At 36.6% G+C, this 25,790-nt stretch overlaps 1 protein-coding gene across 3 annotated transcripts in view; it reads left to right on the forward strand.

The window, feature by feature from the left end:
• Positions 1 to 2,294: 2,294 nt before the first annotated feature.
• LOC128687501 (WD repeat-containing protein 3) overlaps positions 2,295 to 25,790 on the forward strand; it is a gene marked incomplete at its 3' end in the record, with an annotated part of 95,499 nt that continues 72,003 nt past the window's right edge. Inside the window, 1 exon segment of one of the 3 annotated variants that reach the window (XM_070100649.1) lies at positions 2,295 to 2,680. 3 annotated transcript variants of the gene reach the window in all.

The raw sequence follows: 25,790 nt of genomic DNA on the forward strand, positions 1-25,790 counted from the left end.
ATATAGCCAAAAAAGTATCCAAAACGGTTGGGATCCTCTCCAAGATACGATACTACGTGCCGCAAAATGCCCTTCTCACACTATACCACTCACTTATTTATCCATACCTCACCTATGCTATTTGTGCTTGGGGATCAACTGCAGCAACACACCTAAAGCCAATAATAACCCAACAAAAAGCTGCAGTAAGAATAATCACTAAATCCCATCCCTGGCAGCACACCCCCCCACTCTTCAAAGATCTAAACTTACTCCCAGTTCAGTACATCCACACTTACTACTGTGCAATCTATATCTACAGGGCCTTAAACTCTAATATCAACCTTGACCTAAAACGCTTTCTTGATAGTTGTGACAGAACCCACAGGCATAACACCAGACACAAACATCTCTATGACATTCCCCGTGTCCGACTAAACCTTTACAAAAATTCAATGTATGTCAAAGGCCCTAAAATCTGGAATACCCTACCTGAGAACTCTAGAACTGCAGACACATTCATCACCTTCAAAACTACCATTAGAAAACATCTTATCTCCCTGATACACCCCGTCAACTAACTACACGAATACCACCTGGTGGTTCACACTTACACTCGCTCACTCATTTGACCATAAACAGAAATATTAATCTCAGTCTTAAAATAATGAATCCTGTGATACTCCAATACTGAAACTATATACTGTGCCAAAACAAAAGCATTCACATTGCTAAACTCATAAACTAGTATTTAGTCACTTAGCCATAATACCAACTTACCTCATAATTTGTAATATTTTACAATTAAGAATAAAACTAAGTATGCCCGAAATGCCTAGCCATGCTAAGCGTTCTAGTGGTACACTCTGTAATCACAATTTTACTACATGTAAACCAAACAATAACCAAATTTCTGTAAACTCAGCATTGTAATCCTTATAGAGAATAACAGGATGTTGTTATAATACTTGTTACCTACAGGAATAACCTGGTACTAGTAGCGTAAAAGATTTTTTTTTTGTATTCATGTACTCTAATTAACTTGCTCAGCTATCAAAACTTGGGAGTCCAGTCCCTGTACCCATTATATTCCTCTGTAATCTTTTGACTACCGCCCACAGGATGGGGATGGGGTGCATAATAAACATATTAAACTAAAAAAGAAAGGGAGGAGAATGATTTTTTATTTTTTTTTAGCGAGCACACATGTAAATAACTCTTTTTACTTTAAGAGATAAGATAAGATAAGATTTCGTTCGGATTTTTAACCCCGGAGGGTTAGCCACCCAGGATAACCCAAGAAAGTCAGTGCGTCATCGAGGACTGTCTAACTTATTTCCATTGGGGTCCTTAATCTTGTTCCCCAGGATGCGACCCACACCAGTCGACTAACACCCAGGTACCTATTTGCTGCTAGGTGAACAGGACAACAGGTGTAAGGAAACGTGTCGAAATGTTTCCACCCGCCGGGAATCGAACCCGGGCCCTCCGTGTGTGAAACGGGAGCTTTAGCCACCAGGCCACCGGGCCTATAATAATAAGATATCTCCTACATTGTATAATAATAAGGTATTAAAAGGACCCCAATGGAAATAAGTCACTTTTTTTGGTTATACTAGGTTCTCTACATATATGCTGCTATGTATGATAATCTATGTAACTGTATTTATGTATACCTGAATAAACTTACTGAATGAATATTAAAATGGTATAAAATACCGACAGATTGTTAGGTAAGACACATATGCAACAGTTAGGTATCTTTATTTCGAAACGTTTCGCCTACACAGTAGGCTTCTTCAGTCGAGTACAGCAAAGTTGATAGAAGCAGAAGATACTTGAAGACGATGTAATCAGTCCATCACCCTTAAAGTTTTGAGGTGGTCAGTCCCTCAGTCTGGAGAAGAGCATTGTTCCGTTGTCTGAAACAATATGAAGTTGAAGTGACAGGATGGAGCCTTATATAGTGCCAGGAGGTGAGACGTAGGTTGCTTTGGGAGGGCAGGTCCCTCTCAAACCCAGCCGTTCTCACTAGTAGAGGTTGTCGAAGTTGATGGTCTGTACCAAGATACCCTTGTGTTGCAGTGTCTGACAGAATGAATATTAAAATGGTATAAAATACCGACAGATTGTTAGGTAAGACACATATGCAACATATGCTGTACTCGACTGAAGAAGCCTACTGTGTAGGCGAAACGTTTCGAAATAAAGATACCTAACTGTTGCATATGTGTCTTACCTAACAAACTTACTGAAGATCAGGAGTTGAGATAATGAGTCCCTCAGCCTGGAGTCGATGACCATCGACTCCAGGGAGGGACTTGTTACCTCAAATTCCTTCTGATCTTCACCACTCTTCTTTGTATTGAAATAATGAAGGCATCATGTGGTGAAACGTTTTTTTCATAAAGATTACCAAGTGTTGCACATGTCTAATTGATCAAGGACGGTAGTGTTGACACGGCTCCTCGAGACACAGTCTCTTACACCCAGCAACACGAGTCAACGTGGTTGCTTGGATCCCAAAATATTAAACGCTGTCACAATATTTACGTCTTGTTAATGAAGAAGAGGACCTCAACCACACTGCTGGCACCATAAAGAAGGAATAAATGCATATTTCGTGTATCGTAAAGGAGAATATACATTCAGTTCACCAGACGCCAAGAACACGTGCCACATCTTGGACATTTCTTCATGTGTAAGTTAAAATGAGAGAAAATTTATCTGGGAACCCCACCCTTGGGAGTAACTAACTTATTCAGGTACAGTTACACAAATACAGTTGCATAAATTATCATACATAGCGGTATATTTGTAGGTTACCTAGGATAAAAAAAAAAGGGGGGTTTTTGATTCAAGAAATTGGATCTGCCCTTCTCTTCCTTTGACAGAATACTCTGAATATATTATTGTATTTCTTTTGTAATAATCTTGCTGCATCTTCATTTGTGTTCAGTCACTCCACAAGCTTTACTTAATAGTAAGTAAATAAATGTATTTTGGTACAGGTGAATAATAATAATAATAATAATAATCTTTATTTACTACAGGTACATGTACAAGGTATACAGTCCTAGCTGACAACAATAACATACTACTACATAGAAAGCCACTTGTTATGCTGAGCATCTCGGGCAAATTAGGTCAGTGTCCCAGGATGCGACCCACACCAGTCGACTAACACCCAGGTACCCATTTTACTGATGGGTGAACATAGACAACAGGTGGAAAGAAACACGCCCAATGTTTCTACTCTGGCTGGGAATCGAACCCAAGCCCTCGCTGTGTGAAGCGAGAGCTTTAACCACCAGGCCACCAGAGCCCTTGATCTAATATAATAATAATATCTATTTACTACAAGTACATATACAAGGTATACAGGTCTAGCTGACATCAGTGACATACTACAATACAGAAAAACCCTTTATGCTGAGCACTTCGGGCAAATTAGGTCAGTTTTATCCCAGGATGCTACCCACACCAGTTGACTAACACCCAGGTACCCATTTTAAACTGATGGGTGAACATGGACAGGGACAGCAGGTGTCTTAGAGAAACACGTCCCTAATGTTTTCAAGCCATACCGGAGAAGATTTGAACCCCGGAGTTTGTGTGGGGCTACTGGGGGAGAGGGTCGTCCACCTCATATTTATTTATTTATTTATTTATTTATTTATTTATTAACAATTTGAGCACACATACAGAGGTACAAAAAAATACAGATAAGAGCAGCATGCCAAAGCCACTTATACTATGCATAGCATTATGGGCTGGCTTAAAATTAACTTAAGATTAACTAAGCAATGATGAAATCAGTGATAAAACATTAATGTAAACAGATTACTATAAAGCACAAGTGAGTATTACAAAGACAGGTCATATGGTTGCATGCATTGTTGTACATTCAGTCGTATGGAGTATTCTGTTAGGTAGTGTATTTAAAAAATAATAAAGTTAGATTTTGCTAATTTTATTTCGCTATTTCGTGATATCTTTTTTGTTCCCATATACTTCGTCATCAAGTGTTTCCTCAGAGTTTTGTACACCTGGGTTTTTGTAACGTCCGAAGAGGCTTTTCAGGTAGAAGGCACTGGGCCGAAGAATTTGTCTAAGGAAGTTTGCACCGTTTTTCTCTTCTCGTCATTTATAAGACGGTAGCATGAAATATAATTGTTAACACCAGTTGAAACCTTTGAGAATCTCTTGATATTGGGGTCCTGAAGCTCAAACATACAGAGACCTCTCTATAAAAGAAAATGCCTTGGCCATCATTTTTGTCTCAAACTTTTTAGAAGGAACAGCTTCATCTTGATCCTCTTGCTCTTCCTTACGCTGCATCTCTTCCAGCTCCATCAAATCTTCATTTGTCAGCTCCGTTGACTTCGGTGCTGCCTGGCATGGGTTGCGGCATAATGTTGTACCACTCAGAAGGTGTGCAACTCAAAATTCAGATTTGCAGAAGTATTGCAACTGAAACTAAATTACCAACTAATTACCAACTCTCCGATGTCATCAACAACTTCCAAGACCATAATGACCAACATTACCTATCTGATGCTGTTGTAGTTAATAGCAACCATCTCCCACCTACAGTCACCCAAGAGACATGCATGGAGGCCACCCTACAGCTTATCAAGGACCACCTTCACCTAAACATACGTAGTGATGATGTCAAAGATTGCAAACTGATGGACTACCAGTCTGGGAAAAAACAGTTCTATTAAAATCCAACACCAGCTTGCAAAGAAATAGCCTGTTAAAAACATCCATATCTATGAAATCTGAGGTATATGTTAATGAGTGCCTTACCAAAACAAGGCAAAACCTCCTTTATTGACTAAGAAAATTACACCACAACCAAAAAATCCATCAGTGTTTTGTGAGGGACAGTAAAATTGCAGTTAGGAAAGAACCCACTGGGAAGAGGTACTTCATCTCTACAGAATATGAACTAAAAAAATTCCTTAGTGAGGCTGGTTTAACTGACTCAGAATAAAGTGCAATTTATTTATTTATTTTATTTTATTTAGTAATTTGAGCATACATACAGAGGTACAAAAAAATACAGGTAAGAGCAGCATGCCAAAGCCACTTATATGCATAGCATTACGGGCTGGCTTAAAATTAACTTAAGATTAACTAAGCAATGATGAAATCAGTGATAAAACATTATTGTAAACAGATAACTATAAAGCACAAATGAGTATTACAAAGACAGGTCATATGGTTGCATGCATTGCTGTACATTCAGTTGAATGGAGTATTCTGTTAGGTAGTGTATTTAAAAATAATATAGTTAGATTGGGTTTTAGGTTTAACATTTATGTGATACCCACCATCCACAAATAGTATTATGAACTACTCTGTAACTGTTATATACTGTTATTTATTTATTTATTTATTTATTTATTTATTTATTTATTAACAATTTGAGCACACATACAGAGGTACAAAAAAATACAGATAAGAGCAGCATGCCAAAGCCACTTATACTATGCATAGCATTATGGGCTGGCTTAAAATTAACTTAAGATTAACTAAGCAATGATGAAATCAGTGATAAAACATTAATGTAAACAGATTACTATAAAGCACAAGTGAGTATTACAAAGACAGGTCATATGGTTGCATGCATTGTTGTACATTCAGTCGTATGGAGTATTCTGTTAGGTAGTGTATTTAAAAAATAATAAAGTTAGATTGGGTTTTAGGTTTAACATTTATGTGATATAATTGTGAGAAACATTTAAGATATACAATTTATAAGGTTCAGTTATTCAGTATTTATTTGGTTTTGGGTGAGTAAGTGATCTTTGAGAAGAGACTTGAATTTATAAACAGGTAGTGTTTCTTTTATATTTACAGGTAATGAATTCCAGATTTTAGGGCCTTTTATGTGCATTGAGTTTTTGCATAGTGTGAGATGGACACGAGGAACATCAAAGAGTGATCTGTGCCTTGTGTTATGGTCATGTGTTCTGTTGAGGTTGGCAAGGAGATGTTTGAGGGGAGGGTTAATATCAGAGTTAAGTGTTCTATGTATGTAATAGGTGCAGTAATAAGTATGGATGTTTTGTATGGTGAGTAGGTTTAGTGTATTGAATATTGGTGGAGTGTGCTGCCTGTAGTGAGAATTTGTTATCATTCTAACTGCAGCCTTTTGTTGGGTAATTAGTGGTCTGAGATGGTTAATTGTTGTTGAGCCCCATGCACAAATTCCATAGGTGAGATAGGGGTAAATAAGAGAGTGATAAAGGGCCAGGAGGGCTGACTGTGGAACATAGTACCGTATCTTCGATAGTATGCCTACAGTCTTGGAAATTTTCTTAGAAATTTGTTGTATATGTGTATGAAATTTGAGTCTATTATCCTTAACCCTTAAACGGTCCAAACAGATCGACGTTCAAATTCGTAATGCTACAAAAGTAGATCTACCTTTTTTTACATATTTTCAAATATAACAAAAAAAAAATGTAGATAAAAGTTTTTTTACATGTTTTCACATGTAAAACAACAAAAAAAGATCTACATTTTTTTACATGCTTTCAGATGTTGAAAAAACGTATATATACGTTTGGACCATTTAAGGGTTAAATTCTAATACCTTAATACTACTTTTGTATTTCACTCTTGTATTCATTTACCACTCTACCTTGTAGTCTTAATTATTTTTAATCACTACAAAATTTTTCTTTATTATTTCTACTACTTTTTTGTGTAATTGTAATTTACCATATCATTGCCCTATTTTATTTTATACTTTTTTTTAAAATCTGTTGCCAAATATTCCAATTTACAATCTTTTATATCTGTTATTAATATCTGTTGTTTACCATCTTATCATATCACTGCTGAAATCCATTTACTTTTTAATTTAAAATTGCACATTTTATTCTACTGTCGGTTATTGCCAAATATTCCCATTTACAGTTTATAAATACCTGTTGTTTACCATCTTATAATTATAGCACTGCAAAAACTCACATAGTCTTTAAATTAGAACTGTGCACATATTATTCTACTATCTATTGTAAACAACTTATGTTAACTTTAGTGCAATTACAGGTCACAGTCTTGTGCTACATTATTTTATAATTTTATCTTAATAGTTTATACCTAGTTAATGCTCTAGTTCATTTTAGATTAATACATAGTCAACACTAAGTTCATTATGTTTATTAGTTTCTACACTACTTTACCAGCATATATTAGCTATCTACTTGTCCAAACATCCCCCTAATACAGATATCAGTACTGTAACTCGACACACTATACGTGATATAAAAAAGTACCATTTAACCAAAATGACGAATAATCTCATCGACCCAGATCTAAACCTATACGTATAATCTTACTCCCAATCAAATTTTAATGGATAGCAACTGCCTCTGTTACACAGCATCACAAGCCAACAATGTCCTAAAAATATTACAGTTCTTAACTACAATATCAGGTCCCTAAGCAAACACTATGATAACCTCCTGGCACTCCTTGATTCCTTGAAGACAACCTTCTCCTGTATTATTCTTACTGAAACCTGGCTTAAGCAGGACACAATAGATATCTACTCACTACCAGGATACACAGCAATCCACAACTGCAGACCATACCAAGCTGGAGGTGGTATTGCAATCTATTACTCTAATAAACTATCTTGTTATAACACTACTTGCTATAGTGATGAATGTGGAGAATATATTTTTGCAAATTTTACTGCAAAAAACCTCAAGACTCCTATGACAATCAGTGCCATTTACCGAATGCCTCATACAAAAATCCCAAATTTTAGCAATAAATTAAAGACACTAATAACATACAACCAAATGAACAAGCACCATCTTCTCTTAGCTGGAAACTTCAGCATCAACCTTGGCCTAACAGATGATCAGCCTGTAACTGATTTCATCAACAATATGAACAACACGCTTCTCATACCAACTATTACTAACCAACCAGGCTGACTGAGACAGGTGCAACCATAATTGACCATATATGGACCAATATACTAGCCCCCTTTAACCCCTTGACTGTTGAACCCCAAATCCTGAGGTGTCTTCTCGTGTCAAAAAATAATAATAATAATAAAAAAAAAAAAATTTTCTCATGAAATGATAGAGAATCTTTTCCTTATGGTAATGACACCAAAAGAACGAAATTTGATGGAAACCTTAAGGAATTACGCTCTCGCGAAGTTAGCGGCCTTAGCGATATTTACAAATCGGCGATTTTGTCCACTTTGAGCCCTATTTTCAGCTAATTCCATTGTTCCAGTCGACCAAACTCATAGCTATTTCTTTAGAACTCCATTTGTTCTATCGATTGAGTACAAGAAACTGCCCATTTACCGATTTCAACTACCCAATAACGTGGTCAGAAATTTTCAATTTGGCCAATTTCATGCAAATTAAAAAAATATGCCAATTTCAAGATAGGGTCCAGAATGAACAATGCAGACACTCCTGGCTCAAAAATAACATTTTCTTTGTTTATCAGTCACATCTCCAGGCCCCTCTGATATTACTCTTGCTTTCTATTTTGAATTTTTATTCAAACAAAAAATAGAAGATTTACGGTTATGCAGACTACTGCAATATTGTAATAATTATATAAATAATGTCAACCCATTTGTGACTGCACATTAGAATGGCTAGTTGGATGTTTATTGGACAATGACATCATTTGTTTACTTTTGAACATCTGCAAAAATCAAACATTTCCCCTACTTTGAGCTCCATTTCAAGGTTCTTTTCATAGTAAAACCAATCAAAATCACCTCTATTTCTATATTATGTTTTCCATTCTATCAAATGAGACCAAGAAAACGAGAATACACCCATAAAACTATAGGAAAATGCACCACAAAGTCGGCGTTTTAATCCAAAAAAACGATCGGAGTTTTTTTTTTCTCGTTATGCACTGCATGGTGCACACTGACTACACAGACCCATTTTCTCACATGTGGGCCTACCAGCTTTCTCCTGCTTGATTTAAAGCTGCCAGAATTTTTGAGTATACTGTATATACTTCAAACATGGTGGCTTGTAAGACGTATATATATGACCGAAAAAGTCAAAGGGTTAAATCAGGGATAATCACAGACAGCACCACAGGAATACATCAAAGTTTCTTTTAGACTCCATGATGAGGTCTCAATAAGTAACTTCACAGCAGAGCTAGGGATGGTTGACTGCCCTACAGAATTCTCCAATGCCAATGGTATCGATGACTGGATAGACATACAGTGGACCCCCGGTTATTGGCCGGTTCAGTTATTGGCCAACTCGGTTATCGGCCAGTTTTTTGGCGCCCGGTTATCGGCCAGTTTTTTGGCGCCCGGTTATCGGCCATTTGGGAGGCATCCATCTGCCGGCTGGGGCCGCTTGCAATTCAGTTTGGCTTTGTCTCTGGGCGAGTGAGGAAGCTTCTGCTCATTCATCCAAACATTTTGCTATAATCCATTGTTTTTGGGGGTTATTGATCGAGTACAACTGCAAAATAAGCAACCATGGGCCGAAAGAAACACCTTACATAGTATATGAAAACATGCAATGTTTATATGTGATGTATATTTAATAATAATCACTCGTACATTTAATGTCTTATTTTACGTTAATATAGACATTTTCATTAATCCATCTATTATATCTTCTTCAAAATTGTATAAGAAACATGTTACATATCATGTAGCATATAAACATGCAATGTTTATATGTTATCAAGTGGAAAGTGGGATGGAGAGTAAACATTACGTTTTCTCTGATGCAGCGTTAGGGAAAACTGTGATAGAGAAAACTGAATCTGGCGACTGGTGCAGTAACTGCCCTTCATATGCATTTGTTTACAATTCTTGGCTTGAATTATTCATTACTTCTCCCTTTGTTTATGATGGCATGTAAAGGTAATTGTTAGAAATTATTAAACTCGGTGAACATGGTAATAATATGGCTGTGTAGTGTAAAAATATGTCTGTGTATTGTAATATAGCTGTGTAGTGTAGCCCGGGGGGGGAGGATCACATACGTGTACTGTGCCTACATCTACTGCTACCTACGCTGACTTCCTACAAATAAATACTACTCACCTCTTGCCCTACATTAAGACTACAAATATTTTAAGATTAGTAATGAATGTACTGTAGCAGTAAATTACAGATTAAAGAGGTGTGTGCAATGTGGACTAGGGTGCAAGCTTTTGTAGAGAAACACCACCCTGACCAAGGTGAAACAAGCCATATCTGCAACATGTTCAGTGACAAAACCCTGTCCCACTTCAGGGAAATCTTAGAGAGACACCAGAAACAGACCTCTATGGACAGATTTGTTGTGAGACAGGGGTCCAGTGACTCTCAAGTTGGTCCTAGTAGCATTAAAATTCAAAGAAGGGAAGCAACCCCAGAGAAGGCTTTGCTATCTGAAGTCTTTATGGAGGGGGATTCCCCTTCTAAACACTAACTCCTCCCTCTTTCCTCTTCCCTATCTTACAGAAGCCAGCATTAGCCTTCAATAAAGGTATGTAAAACTTACATAATTGTTAAAAAAAATTATTTTTTTGTAAATATTTTTTTCTGGAACGGATTAATTGTATTTCCATTAATTCTTATGGGAAATATTAATTTGGTTTTCGGCCATTTCGGTTATCAGCCGACCTTCTGGAATGGATTACGGCCGATAACCGAGGGTCCACTGTATTTCTTAATAAATTACCTAGAATATAGTAAGTAAGTAAGTAAGTAAAGTAAGTAAATTTATTCAGGTATACACAATACATACATATAATAAACATTGTCCCATGAAAACAAAACATCAGTATGAAAAGCAATATAGACAGGGCTTAACCCTTTGAGGGTTTCGGCCGTACTAGTACGGCTTACGACCCAGGGTTTTTGACGTATGTACTAGTACGCCTAAATTCTAGCGCCCTCAAATCTAGTGGGAGAAAGCTGGTAGGCCTACATATGAAAGAATGGGTCTATGTGGTCAGTGTGCACAGTTTAAAAAAAATCCTGCAGCACACAGTGCATAATGAGAAAAAAAAAACTTTGACCGTTTTTTTGGAATAAAACAGCGAATTTGCACTGTATTTTCGTATGGTATTTATTGTTGTATTCTAGTTTTCTTGGTCTCATTTTATAGAATGGAAGACATATTACAGAAATTGAGATGATTTTGACTGGTTTGACAATGAAAAGTACCTTGAAATTGAGCTCAAAGTAGCAGAAATGTTCGATTTTTACCAAAGTTCAAAAGTAAACAAATCGTGCCAAGCATCCAATACACGTCAACTGGTGAGTCTAATATTCTTTCATAAGTGCGCCAATATTATTTATACCATTTTTTACACTAATGCAGTAGTCGGCATAACAGTAAATCTTCTATTTTTTGTGAGAATAAAAATTCAAAGTGGAAAGCAAAAGAATGTAAGAGGGGCCTTGAGATGTGACTAATGAACAGAGGAAATGTCATTTTAGTGCCAGGAATGTCTTTCTTGTTTATTCTGGACCCTATTCGGAAATTGGCATCTTTTGAAATTTGTATGAAATTGGCAAAATTGCTAAATTCTGACCACTGTACTGGATAGTTGAAATTGGTAAATGGGTGGTTTCTTGCACTCATTCGATAGAAAAAATGGAGTTCTAGCGAAATATTCATGTTTTTTGTCGACTAGTACAGTGGAATTGACCGAAAATGGGGCTCACAGTGGGCAAAATCGCTGATGCGTAAACATCGCCGAGACTGCTAACTTCGCGAGAGCATAATTCCGTAAGTTTTCCATCAAATTTCATACTTTTGGTGTCATTATGATCGGGAAAAGATTCTCTATCTTTTCATGAGAAAAAAATTATTTTTTTTTTAAATTTGGCCGACCCTGAGAACGAGTCTCGGAGAGGGCCAGACTAATAAGAAAGGCCAAGCAATTGTACAATTCCAGCAGATTCACCAAAACAAGAGGAGATATAAAAAAGACCTGGAAAACACACTCAGATTATGGACATCCACAAACTAAAAAAAACTAGGGATGTTGTCCTACCTAAACTGAATGAAACAGAACTACAGCCAATTGATACAGTAACAAGATAAATGACTTCTCAGCCATAGGATCAAATCTCACCAGTAAAATCCCGGGTACCAATGCCCGAGCAAGTGATTACTTAGATGGGAATTTCCCAACCTCCTCCTATCTTGCACCTACCGAGCCCACTGAAGTCACCGTGATTATCAAGTCACTTAAAAATAAATCGGGGAATCTGTCTCAAGTCCCACCATTATTGTACAAGCGAGCGGCTCATGTCCTTTTGCCTGCTATTTCATTACTTTTTAACAAATCACTAGAAACTAGCACTTTCCTGACACTACTCAAGACAGCAAGGGTTACACCAATACACAAAGGTGGTGACCCCACAGATGTAAATAACTACTGGCCAATATCAGACTTACCATTGCTATCCAAAATCTTCGAGAAACTCGTGCACAAGAGATTATATTCGTTTATAACAGCACAAAGCATTCTCAACCCCTGCCAATTTGGCTTCAGAAAAATCGAAAGCACAAACGATTCTATTGTAAAAATGCTAGAGCTGCTTTACACAGCACTGGAAAATAAGGAATACCCATTAGGACTTTATTGACCTAAGGAAAGCTTTTGATACAGTACACAAACTTGACCATTATGATATAAGAGGCCATGCACTTACATATTTCAAATCCTACCTTATTAACAGGTATCAATATGTCTCCATTAACCCTTTCGGGGTTTCCGACGTACTAGTATGGCTTACGCGCCAGGGTTTTTGACGTACTAGTAGCATAAATTCTAGCGCCCTCAAATCTAGCAAGAGAAAGCTGGTAGGCCTACATATGAAAGAATGGGTCTTTGTGGTCAGTGTGCGCAGTATAAAAAAAATCCTGCAGCACACAGTGCGTAATGAGAAAAAAAAAACTTTGACCGTGTTTTTGGTTTAAAACAGCGACTTTGCACTGTATTTTCATATGGTATTTATGGTTGTATTCTAGTTTTCCTGGTCTTATTTTATAGAATGGAAGACATATTACAGAAATTGAGATCATTTTGATTGGTTTCACAATGAAAGTATACCTTGAAATTGAGCTCAAAGTAGCAGAAATGTTCGATTTTTGCCAAAGTTTAAAAGTAAACAAATCATGCCACGCGTCCAATACACGTCAACTGGTGAATCTATTTTTTGTGAGAATAAAAATTCAAAGTGGAAAGCAAAATAAATGTAAGAGGGGCATGGGGATGTGACTAATGAACAGAGGAAATGTTATTTTAGTGCCAGGAATGTCTTTCTTGTTTATTCTGGACCCTATTTGGAAATTGGCATCATTTGAAATTTGTGTGAAATTGGCAAAATTGCTAAATTCTGACCACTTTATTGGATAGTTGAAATCGGTTAATGGGTGGTTTCTTGTACTCATTCAATAGAAAAAACGGAGTTCTAGCAAAATAGTTATGATTTTTGTCGACTAGTACACTGGAATTGGCCGAAAATAGGGCTCAAAGTGGGCAAAATATCCGATGCGTAAACATCGTCGAAACCCCTAACTTTGCGAGAGCATAATTCCGTAAATTTTCGATCAAATTTCGTACTTTTGGTGTCATTATGATCGGGAAAAGATTCTCTATCTTTTCGCAAGAAAAAATAATTTTTTTTTTTTTGAAATTTTGGCGACCCTGAGAATAAGTCTGTGAGAGGGCCTGGCGACCCTCAAAGGGTTAAGGACACAACCTCATCAACATGACCAATTGATACTGGAGTGCCACAGGTAAGTGTCCTTGGTCCTCTACTCTTCCTCTTATACATCAATGATCTTCCCAACATATCACAACACATGAAACCAGTTCTCTTTGCTGATGACTCTACTTATGTCATCTCCCACCCAAATCTTGCATCACTCAACACCATTGTTAATAAAGAGCTACTAAAAATATCAACCTGGATGACTGCCAATAAACTTACACGTAGTTTTGACAAAACCTGTATTATGTTTGGTAACAGAGCAGGTGTTACACAACTGAACATTATGATTGACAACACTCTTATTGCTAAACATAATGAGGGCAAATTCCTGGGCCTACATCTCGACAGCAACCTGAAATTTAGCACCCATATCCAACACATAACAAAAAAGTATCCAAAACAGTTGGGATCCTCTCTAGGATGCATTACTACATACCACAATCAGCCCTACTCACACAATACTATTCACTCATCTATCCCTACCTCACCTATGTCAATAGTACTTGGGGATCAACAGCAGCAACCCACCTAAAGCCAATAATCCAACAAAAAGCCATGGTAAGAATTATCATGCAATCCAATTCTAGGCAAACCCCATCCCCCCCCCCACTCTTCAAAGATCTAAACTTACTCACTGTACAGAACATCCACACTTACTACTGTGCAACCTACATTTACAGAACCATAAATTACAATACATAACCCTGAACTAAAACACTTTCTTGATAGTTGTGACAAAACCCATAGGCACAATACCAGACACAAAAATCTCTATGATATTCCCCGTGTTCGACTAAATCTATACAAAAATTCAGTGTACATAAAAGGGCCTAAAATCTGGAACTCCCTGCCTGAAAACTCTAGTAATGCGTTATGCGACTCAACCACCATTTTCAAAACTGCTGTTAAAAAACATCTTATCTCTCTAACACCTCCCCCACCGTCAGCTGACTACATGAAAACCACCTATTCTCTTACTTGTATCATGCACACATCCAAAACAAATAGACTTACTCTCGATATCTGTGATTCCCCCTAATTTACACTTACACTCTCAAAAATGACTGTAAACATAAATTTCTGAATATAGCTAGTCATAAGTTTGCCTGAAATACTCCAATATAGAAGCTTTAATAGAAACTGTATATCATGCAAAAAACCATTCTCATTACTAAATTTACAAATTGTTATATTCTTAAATGTTTTGAACTTCCTCACTATTGTAAATCGATTTAATCACTACAGTTATTTAACTTTAATATCAGTATGCTCCATAACCTTTGTCGATATAAAGTAAGAATTAGGATTAGTCTGCCCAAAATGCCTAGGCATGCTAGTGGCCTTCTTTGCAATTAATATTTTATAATATGTAAACCACACATTGTAATTAATATTTCACAATATGTAAACCCCACATTGTAATCTTTATAGAGAAATAAACATTTCAGTTTTGATTTCGATGTCTTATACACATACACGTAAAATACTATCTCGTTACATTCTGTAATAATACTGGTAACTAGTTTCACTCTTGTAATCTTTATTAGATTTTTATACTGAATTGGCAGAATAATCTTAATATAGTAAAATCTAGGTGTTATGATTTTTTCTCTCATATATATTTGCTTAAGATTCATGTAATCTTTTTATTTTGAAAATCATTATTGTCTTCTATACATATATATAAAATACTCTAGTCCTTCTAGCTGTAAGTTAGGCTCAAGCTTTCCCAAAATACTCTGTATACTTAAGGGGCTTTCCATGTAAGAGATGTAATGTCATCCAATTTTGTACAACAATTTATTGTGGAAATAAATTGATTGATTGTCCTTAGCCACTGCATGACCCCTACAATATTAGCTAGTGCTTCCTTTTGAATGTAAAAGTTACACTTCTTTGCAATATTGAAATATAAGGAGTTAGTCAATTCACATACTGAGTGCACATGGTTTGATCCCTGGCATGGGTGGAAACGTTGGGTATGTTTCCATACACCTGCGGTCCCTGTTCACCTAGCAGCAAGTAAGTACCTATTGTTGGTCAACAGGTGTAGGTCTCATCCTGGAGGACAAGATTAAAGGATCCCAGTGGAATTAAGACAGACAGTCCCTGGTGATGCACTAACTTTATTAGGTTATCCTGGGTAGCTAATCCTACGGGTTAAAAATATGAACATATCTTAATTCCTTCACTAGAGAAGGGATGTGAGTGCTAGTGAATGGCTCTCGATCAAAAGATTTTGGACTACGTTCCTCTACCTCAGACCAAATTTGGTTACCTCCTTTTCCTTAGGTACTGTATGATCTCTCTAGGTACTTCCCCATGAATGTAATAATTGTAGTAGGGTGTCAGTGCCCATTTGCATTCTTATCCAGAAAATACAACATAATCTTCACAAATGTTGAAGGGTACATCTCTCTGGTTCTGTATATTGTATTCTGTATATACCTATCGAGTTTAACACTTAATTTGATAAAATATTAAAGATTAAAAAAGTATTTATACGTTGTATTTAAGTCAAGTTTGGTAGGAGTACCATTGTTAAATTTCAACTTTCATTATTGCAAATAACTTTACCCTTTTCTTATATAGGCATTTTCTCAGTTTATTTTGCTTTTATTGTTAACCCTTTCAGGGTCCAAAGGCCAAATTTCAAAGTGCACACCAGTGTCCAAGAATTTTCAAAAAAATCATTTTATTTTTTCTTATGATATGGTAGAAAATCTTTTTCTGAAGGTAATAAAACAAAAAGTACAAAATTTGATGGAAAATTGACGAAATTATGCTCTCGTGAATTTTGATGTGTTAGCAATATTTACGCATCAACGATTTTGCCGACTTTGACTCCCATTTTAGGCCAATTACATTATTCCAGTCAACCAAATTCTTAGCTATTTCATTACTATTACTTCTATTCTATCGATTGAGCACAAGAAATCACCAAGTCAACTGTTTCAACTACAAAGTAAAGTGATCGGAAATTGGTAATTTGGCCAATTTAATGCAAAGTTCAAAATATTCTAATTTCAAAATAGGGTCCAGAATAAACAATGCAGGCATTCCTGGACCTAAGCTAACATTTCCTCGGTTCATTAGTTATGTTTTCAGGCTTTACAAATGAATTCCATTTTGATTTTTTATTCACATAATGAATTTTTATTCAAACCAAAAAATAGAAGATTTGTTGTTATGCAGTACTGTAATACGTAATTGTATAAATAATATCATCACATTTGTGAACGTATATTAGACCCACCAGCTGGCGTGTATTAGATGTGTGGGATCATTTGTTTACTCTTGAACATCGACAAAAATTTAACATTTCTGCTATTTTGAACTCAGTTAGATTATGTATTGGTAGATAAAAGACTGTTGAGTAGACTTCAGGATGTACATGTTTATAGAGGGGCCACAGATATATCAGATCACTTTCTAGTTGTAGCTACACTGAGAGTAAAAGGTAGATGGGATAAAAGGAGAATAGAAGCATCAGGGAAGAGAGAGGTGAAGGTTTATAAACTAAAAGAGGAGGCAGTTAGGGTAAGATAAAAACAGCTATTGGAGGATAGATGGGCTAATGAGAGCATAGGCAATGGGGTCGAAGAGGTATGGGGTAGGTTTAAAAATGTAGTGTTAGAGTGTTCAGCAGAAGTTTGTGGTTACAGGAAAGTGGGTGCGGGAGGGAAGAGGAGCGATTGGTGGAATGATGATGTAAAGAGAGTAGTAAGGGAGAAAAAGTTAGCATATGAGAAGTTTTTACAAAGTAGAAGTGATGCAAGGAGGGAAGAGTATATGGAGAAAAAGAGAGAGGTTAAGAGAGTGGTGAAGCAATGTAAAAAGAGAGCAAATGAGAGAGTGGGTGAGATGTTATCAACAAATTTTGTTGAAAATAAGAAAAAGTTTTGGAGTGAGATTAACAAGTTAAGGAAGCCTAGAGAACAAATGGATTTGTCAGTTAAAAATAGGAGAGGAGAGTTATTAAATGGAGTGTTAGAGGTATTGGGAAGATGGAGGGAATATTTTGAGGAATTGTTAAATGTTGATGAAGATAGGGAAGCTGTGATTTCGTGTATAGGGCAAGGAGGAATAATATCTTGTAGGAGTGAGGAAGAGCCAGTTGTGAGTGTGGGGGAAGTTCGTGAGGGCAGTAGGTAAAATGAAAGGGGGTAAGGCAGCCGGGATTGGTGGGATAAAGATAGAAATGTTAAAAGCAGGTGGGGATATAGTTTTGGAGTGGTTGGTGCAATTATTTAATAAATGTATGGAAGAGGGTAAGGTACCTAGGGATTGGCAGAGAGCATGCATAGTTCCTTTGTATAAAGGCAAAGGGGACAAAAGAGAGTGCAAAAATTATAGGGGGATAAGGGAGCGCACAGGAGTAACATATCGACTTCTTTATTTTTCAACCGATTATGTTCATTTTTGGTGTACTATTAGAAGCTTATATCAAATATCCTGTGCTGAAGTTTCAATCATATCGGCCAAAAAGGAAATGAAATATGCAAAATTTACGAAAAATTGCATTTGGCAGGGGAGTCCTTCTCAGTGGTACTTGGAAAAGTGGTTTTGACACTTGCTGCTGATAAAACACCTCTAATTCCATCACTGTAAGTGTACCTATTCTAAAATAAACCTTATCTTCATGCTAAAAAAAAATAAGTTTCATAACTTTTTTGACATATTGGAAGATGTCGGTCTTGTTGCCCACATAAATCTAAAAATATTTGGGATAGTTCAGAAAGGTACACTCCACCTTGTAAAGCAATCATTCTCCTATGTTTGTTGTGAAAATCAAGTCAATTCAATCATAAATAAAGATGGAGTGCCCCTAAATAGGTAAATAAGTTACTTTCGAGATATAGGCCGAAGCGCGCGGCACCCCAGCTGCCTGGGAAATAATTTTTTTCCCCAAAAAATTCGCTTTATTTTACACTTTTTGCGTGACCTACGAGTGTTTATTACAGTTAACCATTGTAAATTCGTTTTCTCTCATCACTTGTAAGAGATAACGAAACTTCAGAGGATACACCGATAGAAATTTTTCCCTCTTGGGCATCATATTATGCTATATATTATTTTTTACGGTGTGCTTTTTATGTTTATATGCTATTACGTATTATATTGCATTATGTCATAATAGATCAATTGTGATAGATAAATAAGCCTTATAATTGATATTAGCGTGGGTATGGAATATTTATGGAATATTTTGTTGGCTGGAGGTGTCGGCCATTTTGGGTACTATACCCAGGGTACCTGACTGGTTACTTGACCATATAGCTCCACCCGCTCGGGCATGATCTCAGACAGTGAATTTGTATTATATTAGACATAAAGATATAAGAAAACGATAAAAATAACAAGGGGGAAAAACGTAAACAAAGCCGCGTCAGCGCTTCTTACACAGTATGACGCGTCAGCGCTGTCACCATGCCTGTTATAAATGGCTGTAATTCCTTTTAGAAACATCGTACAAGGATAATAATTATACCAGAGTGTAGCCAGAAAGTTCAGCTATTTTTTGGTAACAATAACTCCATTTTCATATTTTTTCGAATTGTTTTTTGCTCCGCGCGCGTGAACCTGAGCGCTGAGTGCAAAAATTATAGGGGGATAAGTCTGTTGAGTATACCTGGTAAAGTGTATGGTAGAGTTATTATTGAAAGAATTAAGAGTAAGATGGAGAATAGGGTAGCAGATGAACAAGGAGGCCTTAGGAAAGGTAGGGGGTGTGTGGACCAGGTGTTTACAGTGAAACATATAAGTGAACAGTATTTAGATAAGGCTAAAGAGGTCTTTGTGGCATTTATGGATTTGGAAAAGGCGTGTGACAGGGTGGATAGGGGGGCAATGTGGCAGATGTTGCAGGTGTATGGTGTAGGAGGTAGGTTACTGAAAGCAGTGAAGAGTTTTTACGAGGATAGTGAGGCTCAAGTTAGAGTATGTAGGAAAGAGGGAAATTATTTCCCAGTAAAAGTAGGGCTTAGACAAGGATGTGTGATGTCAGCGTGGTTGTTTAATATATTTATAGATGGGGTTGTAAGAGAAGTAAATGCGAGGGTCTTGGCAAGAGGCGTGGAGTTAAAAGATAAAGAATCACACACAAAGTGGGAGTTGTCACAGTTGCTCTTTGCTGATGACACTGTGAAGAGAAGTTGCAGAGATTGGTGGATGAATTTGGTAGGGTGTGCAAAAGAAGAAAATTAAAAGTGAATACAGGAAAGAGTAAGGTTATGAGGATAACAAAAAGATTAGGTGATGAAAGACTGGATATCAGATTGGAGGGAGAGAGTATGGAGGAGGTGAATGTATTCAGATATTTGGGAGTGGACGTGTCAGCGGATGGGTCTATGAAAGATGAGGTGAATCATAGAATTGATGAGGGGAAAAGGGTGAGTGGTGCACTTAGGAGTCTGTGGAGACAAAGAACTTTGTCCTTGGAGGCAAAGAGGGGAATGTATGAGAGTATAGTTTTACCAACGCTCTTATATGGGTGTGAAGCATGGGTGATGAATATTGCAGCGAGGAGAAGGCTGGAGGCAGTGGAGATGTCATGTCTGAGGGCAATGTGTGGTGTGAATATAATGCAGAGAATTCGTAGTTTGGAAGTTAGGAGGAGGTGCGGGATTACCAAAACTGTTGTCCAGAGGGCTGAGGAAGGGTTGTTGAGGTGGTTTGGACATGTAGAGAGAATGGAGCGAAACAGAATGACTTCAAGAGTGTATCAGTCTGTAGTGGAAGGAAGGCGGAGTAGGGGTCGGCCTAGGAAAGGTTGGAGGGAGGGGGTAAAGGAGGTTTTGTGTGCGAGGGGCTTGGACTTCCAGCAGGCATGATAGGAGTGAATGGAGACAAATGGTTTTTAATACTTGACGTGCTGTTGGAGTGTGAGCAAAGTAACATTTATGAAGGGATTCAGGGAAACCGGCAGGCCGGACTGAGTCCTGGAGATGGGAAGTACAGTGGACCCCCGCATAACGATTACCTCCGAATGCGACCAATTATGTAAGTGTATTTATGTAAGTGCATTTGTACGTGTATGTTTGGGGGTCTGAAATGGACTAATCTATTTCACAATATTTCTTATGGGAACAAATTCGGTCAGTACTGGCACCTGAACATACTTCTGGAGTGAAAAAATATCGTTAACCGGGGGTCCACTGTACAGTGCCTGCACTCTGAAGGAGGGGTGTTAATGTTGCAGCTTAAAAACTAGTGTAAAGCACCCTTCTAGCAAGACAGTGATGGAGTGAATGATGGTGAAAGTTTTTCTTTTTCGGGCTATCCTGCCTTGGTGGGAATCGGCCAGTGTGATAATAAAATAAAAATTGCAACCCATTTCCATTATTAAATCCAATCAAAATCATCTCTATTTCTGTAATATATCTTCCATTCTATCAAATGAGACCAAGAAATTGCAAATACAGTGGAACCTCTACTTGTGAGCGTGTCCACGTGCGAGTTTTTCCAAATACGATCAGTCGATGGGTCAGTTGTTTGCTTCCATACGCGAGCAAAATTTCCACAAGCGAGCAGACCTCAAGGTAGGTTCCTTGACACTGGTGAGGGGCTCTTGCTCTTGATCTTGGGAATTGTATCTCATTTGTTTGTTGGACTATCTTATTGAAACTTGGGCAATGTATGATGGAAAGATGCTTCTTAACGTACACCAAAAATGAAAGAAATCTAAGCATAAATAATGGAGTTCACTTCTCAGCAATTAGCCACCCCTTAGTGGTAATTTCGAATGGTTTTTATGGTTGTATTCTCGTTTTTTTGGTCTCATTTGATAGAATGGAAGATATATTACAGAAATAGATATGATTTTGATTGCTTTCACAACGAAAAGTGCCTTGAAATTGAGCTCAACCTAGGAGAAATGGTCCATTGCTTGGCTGTTTCAGTGTAAACAAATAACGTCACTGTCCATTCCAATATGCAGTCGTGAATGGTTTGACATATTTATACAATTATTGCAATAAGGAATAACGGTAAATCTTATATTTTTTGTGTGAATAAAAATTACAAATAATTTGTATAATAATAATAATATGTATAATAATAATATGAATAATAACAATACATATAATAATAATAATAATAATAATAGTATAATACAATAAAAATAATAATAATAATAATATAATATGTATAATAATACTACATATATAATAATAATGTACTACATATAATAATTATAATAATAGACGGCTTCAAAAGGCCGTCACTAGATGGCAGTGTTTACCACATCAAAGAGGGAACGGCTGTGGCCGCCTCCACCTGTTACATAATGACATATTTTATTCATTCTAGAGTATATATTGTGTTTCTATGTTATTTATATTGTCTGTTATGTCATATTAGATGAGCTGTGGTATATAAATAAGCCGTATAGATGATATTAGTGAAATTATTCATGAAGTATTTTGCCCGATTTCCAGACAAACTCTCGTCCACCGCCGACACTGCCCATACCACTACATGAATGACATATTTTATTCATTCTAGAGTATATATATCATGTTTCTATGTTATTCATATTGTTTGTTATGTCATACTAGATGAACTGTGATAGATAAATAAGCCGTATAGATGATATTAGCAAAATTATTCATGAAGTATTTTGCCCGGTGTCCAGACAAACTCTCCTCCACTGTTGACACCGCCCATACCACTACATGAATGACATATTTTATTAATTTTAGAGTATATACCAGGTTTCTATGTTATTTATTTTGTTTATTATGTCATATTAGATGAAGTGAGATAGATAAATAACCCGTAGAGTTGATATTAGCGAAATTATTGAAGTACGCACAGAATTCCACTGGAACGGATTATGTAATTGCATTTCAGTTAATTTAAATGAGGAAAATTGACTCTGCAAACGAGCAAATCCAGTTGCGAGCAAGGCCATGGAATGGATTAAACTCACAAGTAGAGGTTCCACTGTACAACTATAAAAAACATACGAAAAAACGGTGCAAAGTCACTGTTTTAATCGAAAATTACGGTCTCATTTTGTTTTCTCTCATTATGCACTGTGTGCTGCAGGATTTGTTTTATGTGGTGCACACATACCACATAGATGTATTCTCTCATATCTAGGCCCAAATTTATTACTCACAGCTTATCAGAGTGAGCTGAGCTCATGGCGTAGATCTACGGTTTGGACCCTCAACGTATAGCCGAAGATCTACGGCATGGACCCTCAAAGGGTTAATAATCATGTCTGTTTTTTGTTGTAACTAATACATAGGCTGCTAATACATGTACTGTACATGTATTTAGGTATTAGAAGTACCCAGTGAAAATAAGCCACTGACTTTTTTGGGGGGTTGTCCTAGCTAATGTGCATATAGAGAAAAGAACAAGAAGACACAGTACCATGACTGGAACAATACACAAATAACCTGCACATAGGAGAGAGAAGCTATGATGACATTTCGGTCCTACTTGGACCAAATTAGTCCAAGTTGGACCAAAATGTTATCATCACTTTTCTCCTGTGTGCAGGTTATTTGTGTAGTGTACATATAAATTATCACATAAAACAATTGTAATCATCCAAAATTGTGTAATTCTATCCAAATGAACTTGCTTGCATATTAAAATATATAAATCATGCCACATTTGTTTGACCATTTATACATTGTAACCAAAATCTATTCTGTAAGAATAGTAAAACAAACTATACAGTACTGTATTAGCATTTTTGGGCTAAAGTTTACAACTACAGCCTCTGCTCACTTAGTGACATACTTGTTTACTAATGACTCAAACTTAAGACAGTCTCTCTGACCAGTATGCATACCTAAATAATGTATGTTAACCCTTTGATTGTTTCGGTCGTATATATACATCTTATGAGCCAATGTGTTTGACGTATATATACTCAATAATTCTAGCGGATTCAAATCAAGCAGGAGAAAGCTGGTAGGCCCACATGTGAGAAAATGGGTCTGTGTGGTCAGTGTGTGCAGTATAAAAAAAATCCTGCTGCACGCAGTGCATAATGAGAAAAAAAAAATCCGACCCTGTTTTTGGACTAAAACCCCAACTTTGAGGTGTATTTTTGTATAGTTTTCATGGTTATATTCTCATAGTCACATTTGATAGAATGGAAAACATATTATAGAAATGGAGGTGATTTTTGATTGGTTTTACTACAAAAAGACCTTGAAATGGAGCTCGAAGTAGGGGAAATGTTTGATTTTTGATGTTCATTGTCCAATAAATGTCCAGCTAGCCATTCTAACATGCAGTCATGAATGGGATGATGTTATTTATACAATTATTACAATATTGCAGTAATCTACATAAAAGTAAATCTTCTATTTTTTGTTTGAATAAAAATTCAAAATAGAAAGCAAGAATAATATCAGAGGGGCCTGGAGATGTGACTGATGAACAAAGAAAGTTTTATTTTAGAGCCAGGAATGTGTGCATTGTTCATTCTGGACCCTATTTTGAAATTGGCATATTATTTAATTTGCATGAAATTGGGCAAATTGCCAAATTCTGACCACTTTATTGGGTAGTTGAAATCGATAAATGGGCAGTTTCTTGTACTCAGTGGATAGAACAAATGGAGTTCTAAAGAAATAGCTATGAGTTTGGTCGACTGGAACAATGGAATTAGCTGAAAATAGGGCTCAAAATGGGCGAAATGGCAGATTCGTAAATATCGCTGAGGACGCTAACTTCGCAACAGCTTAATTCCATAAGTTTTCCATAAAATTTGTTACTTTTGGTGTCATTACCATCGGGAAAAGATTCTCTATCATTTCAAAAGGAAATTTTTTTTTTTTTTTTCAAATATTTTACGACACCGGGAGACGCCTCAGGATTTGGGGTTGCGACAGTCAAAGGGTTAAAGCTGATTTCTTCTATTCTGTTTATTGCAATATGTATGCAGAACACTTCTGTATAAACATTTAACCCTTTCGGGGTTTCGGCTGTACTAGTACGGCTTATACACCAGGGTTTTTGACGTACTAGTATACTCATAAATTCTAGCACCCTCAAATCTAGCAAGAGAAAGCTGGTAGGCCTACATATGAAAGAATGGGTCTATGTGGTCAGTGTGCACAGTATAAAAAAAATCCTGCAGCAAACAGTTCATAATGAGAAAAAAAAACTTTGACCGTGTTTTTGGTTTAAAACAGCGACTTTGCACTGTATTTTTGTATGGTATTTATTGTTGTATTCTAGTTTTCCTGGTCTCCTTGTATAGAATGGAAGACATTACAGAAATTGAGATGATTTTGACTGGTTTTACAATGAAAAGTACCTTGAAATTGAGCTCAAAGTAGCAGAAATGTTCGATTTTTACTAAAGTTCAAAAGTAAACAAATCATGCTAAGCGTCCAATACACGTCAACTGGTGAGTCTAATATTCTTTCACAAGTGCGCTGCTATTATTTATACCATTTCTACACTAATGCAGTAGTCTGCATAACAGTAAATCTTAATTTTTTTGTGAGAATAAAAAATCAAAGTGGAAAGCAAAAGAAATGTAAGAGGGGCCTAGGGACATGACTAATGAACAGAGGAAATGTTATTTTAGTGCCAGGAATGTCTTTCTTGTTTATTCTGGACCCTATTTGGAAATTGGCATCTTTTGAAATTTGTGTGAAATTGGCAAAATTGCTAAATTCTGACCACTTTATTGATTGGATAGTTGAAATTCTGTAAATGGGTGGTTTCTTGTACTCATTCAATAGAAAAAAAGGAGTTCTAGCAAAATATTTATGATTTTTGTAGACTAGTACACTGGAATTAGGCGAAAATAGGGCTCAAAGTGGGCAAAATCGCCGATGCGTAAACATCGTCTAGACCGCTAACTTCCCAAGAGCATAATTCCGTAAGTTTTCCATCAAATTTCATACTTTTGGTGTCATTATGATCGGGAAAAGATTTTCTATATTTTCATAAGAAAAAAATAATTTTTTTTTTTTAAATTTTGGCGACCATGAGAACAAGTCTCTGAGAGGGGCTGGCGACCCCCAAAGGGTTAAAAATATACCAGATATGTTATAAATGGTGCAAAGGT

The sequence above is a fragment of the Cherax quadricarinatus genome, chromosome 1 (genome assembly GCF_038502225.1).
Source record: "Cherax quadricarinatus isolate ZL_2023a chromosome 1, ASM3850222v1, whole genome shotgun sequence".
NCBI lineage: Eukaryota > Metazoa > Arthropoda > Malacostraca > Decapoda > Parastacidae > Cherax > Cherax quadricarinatus.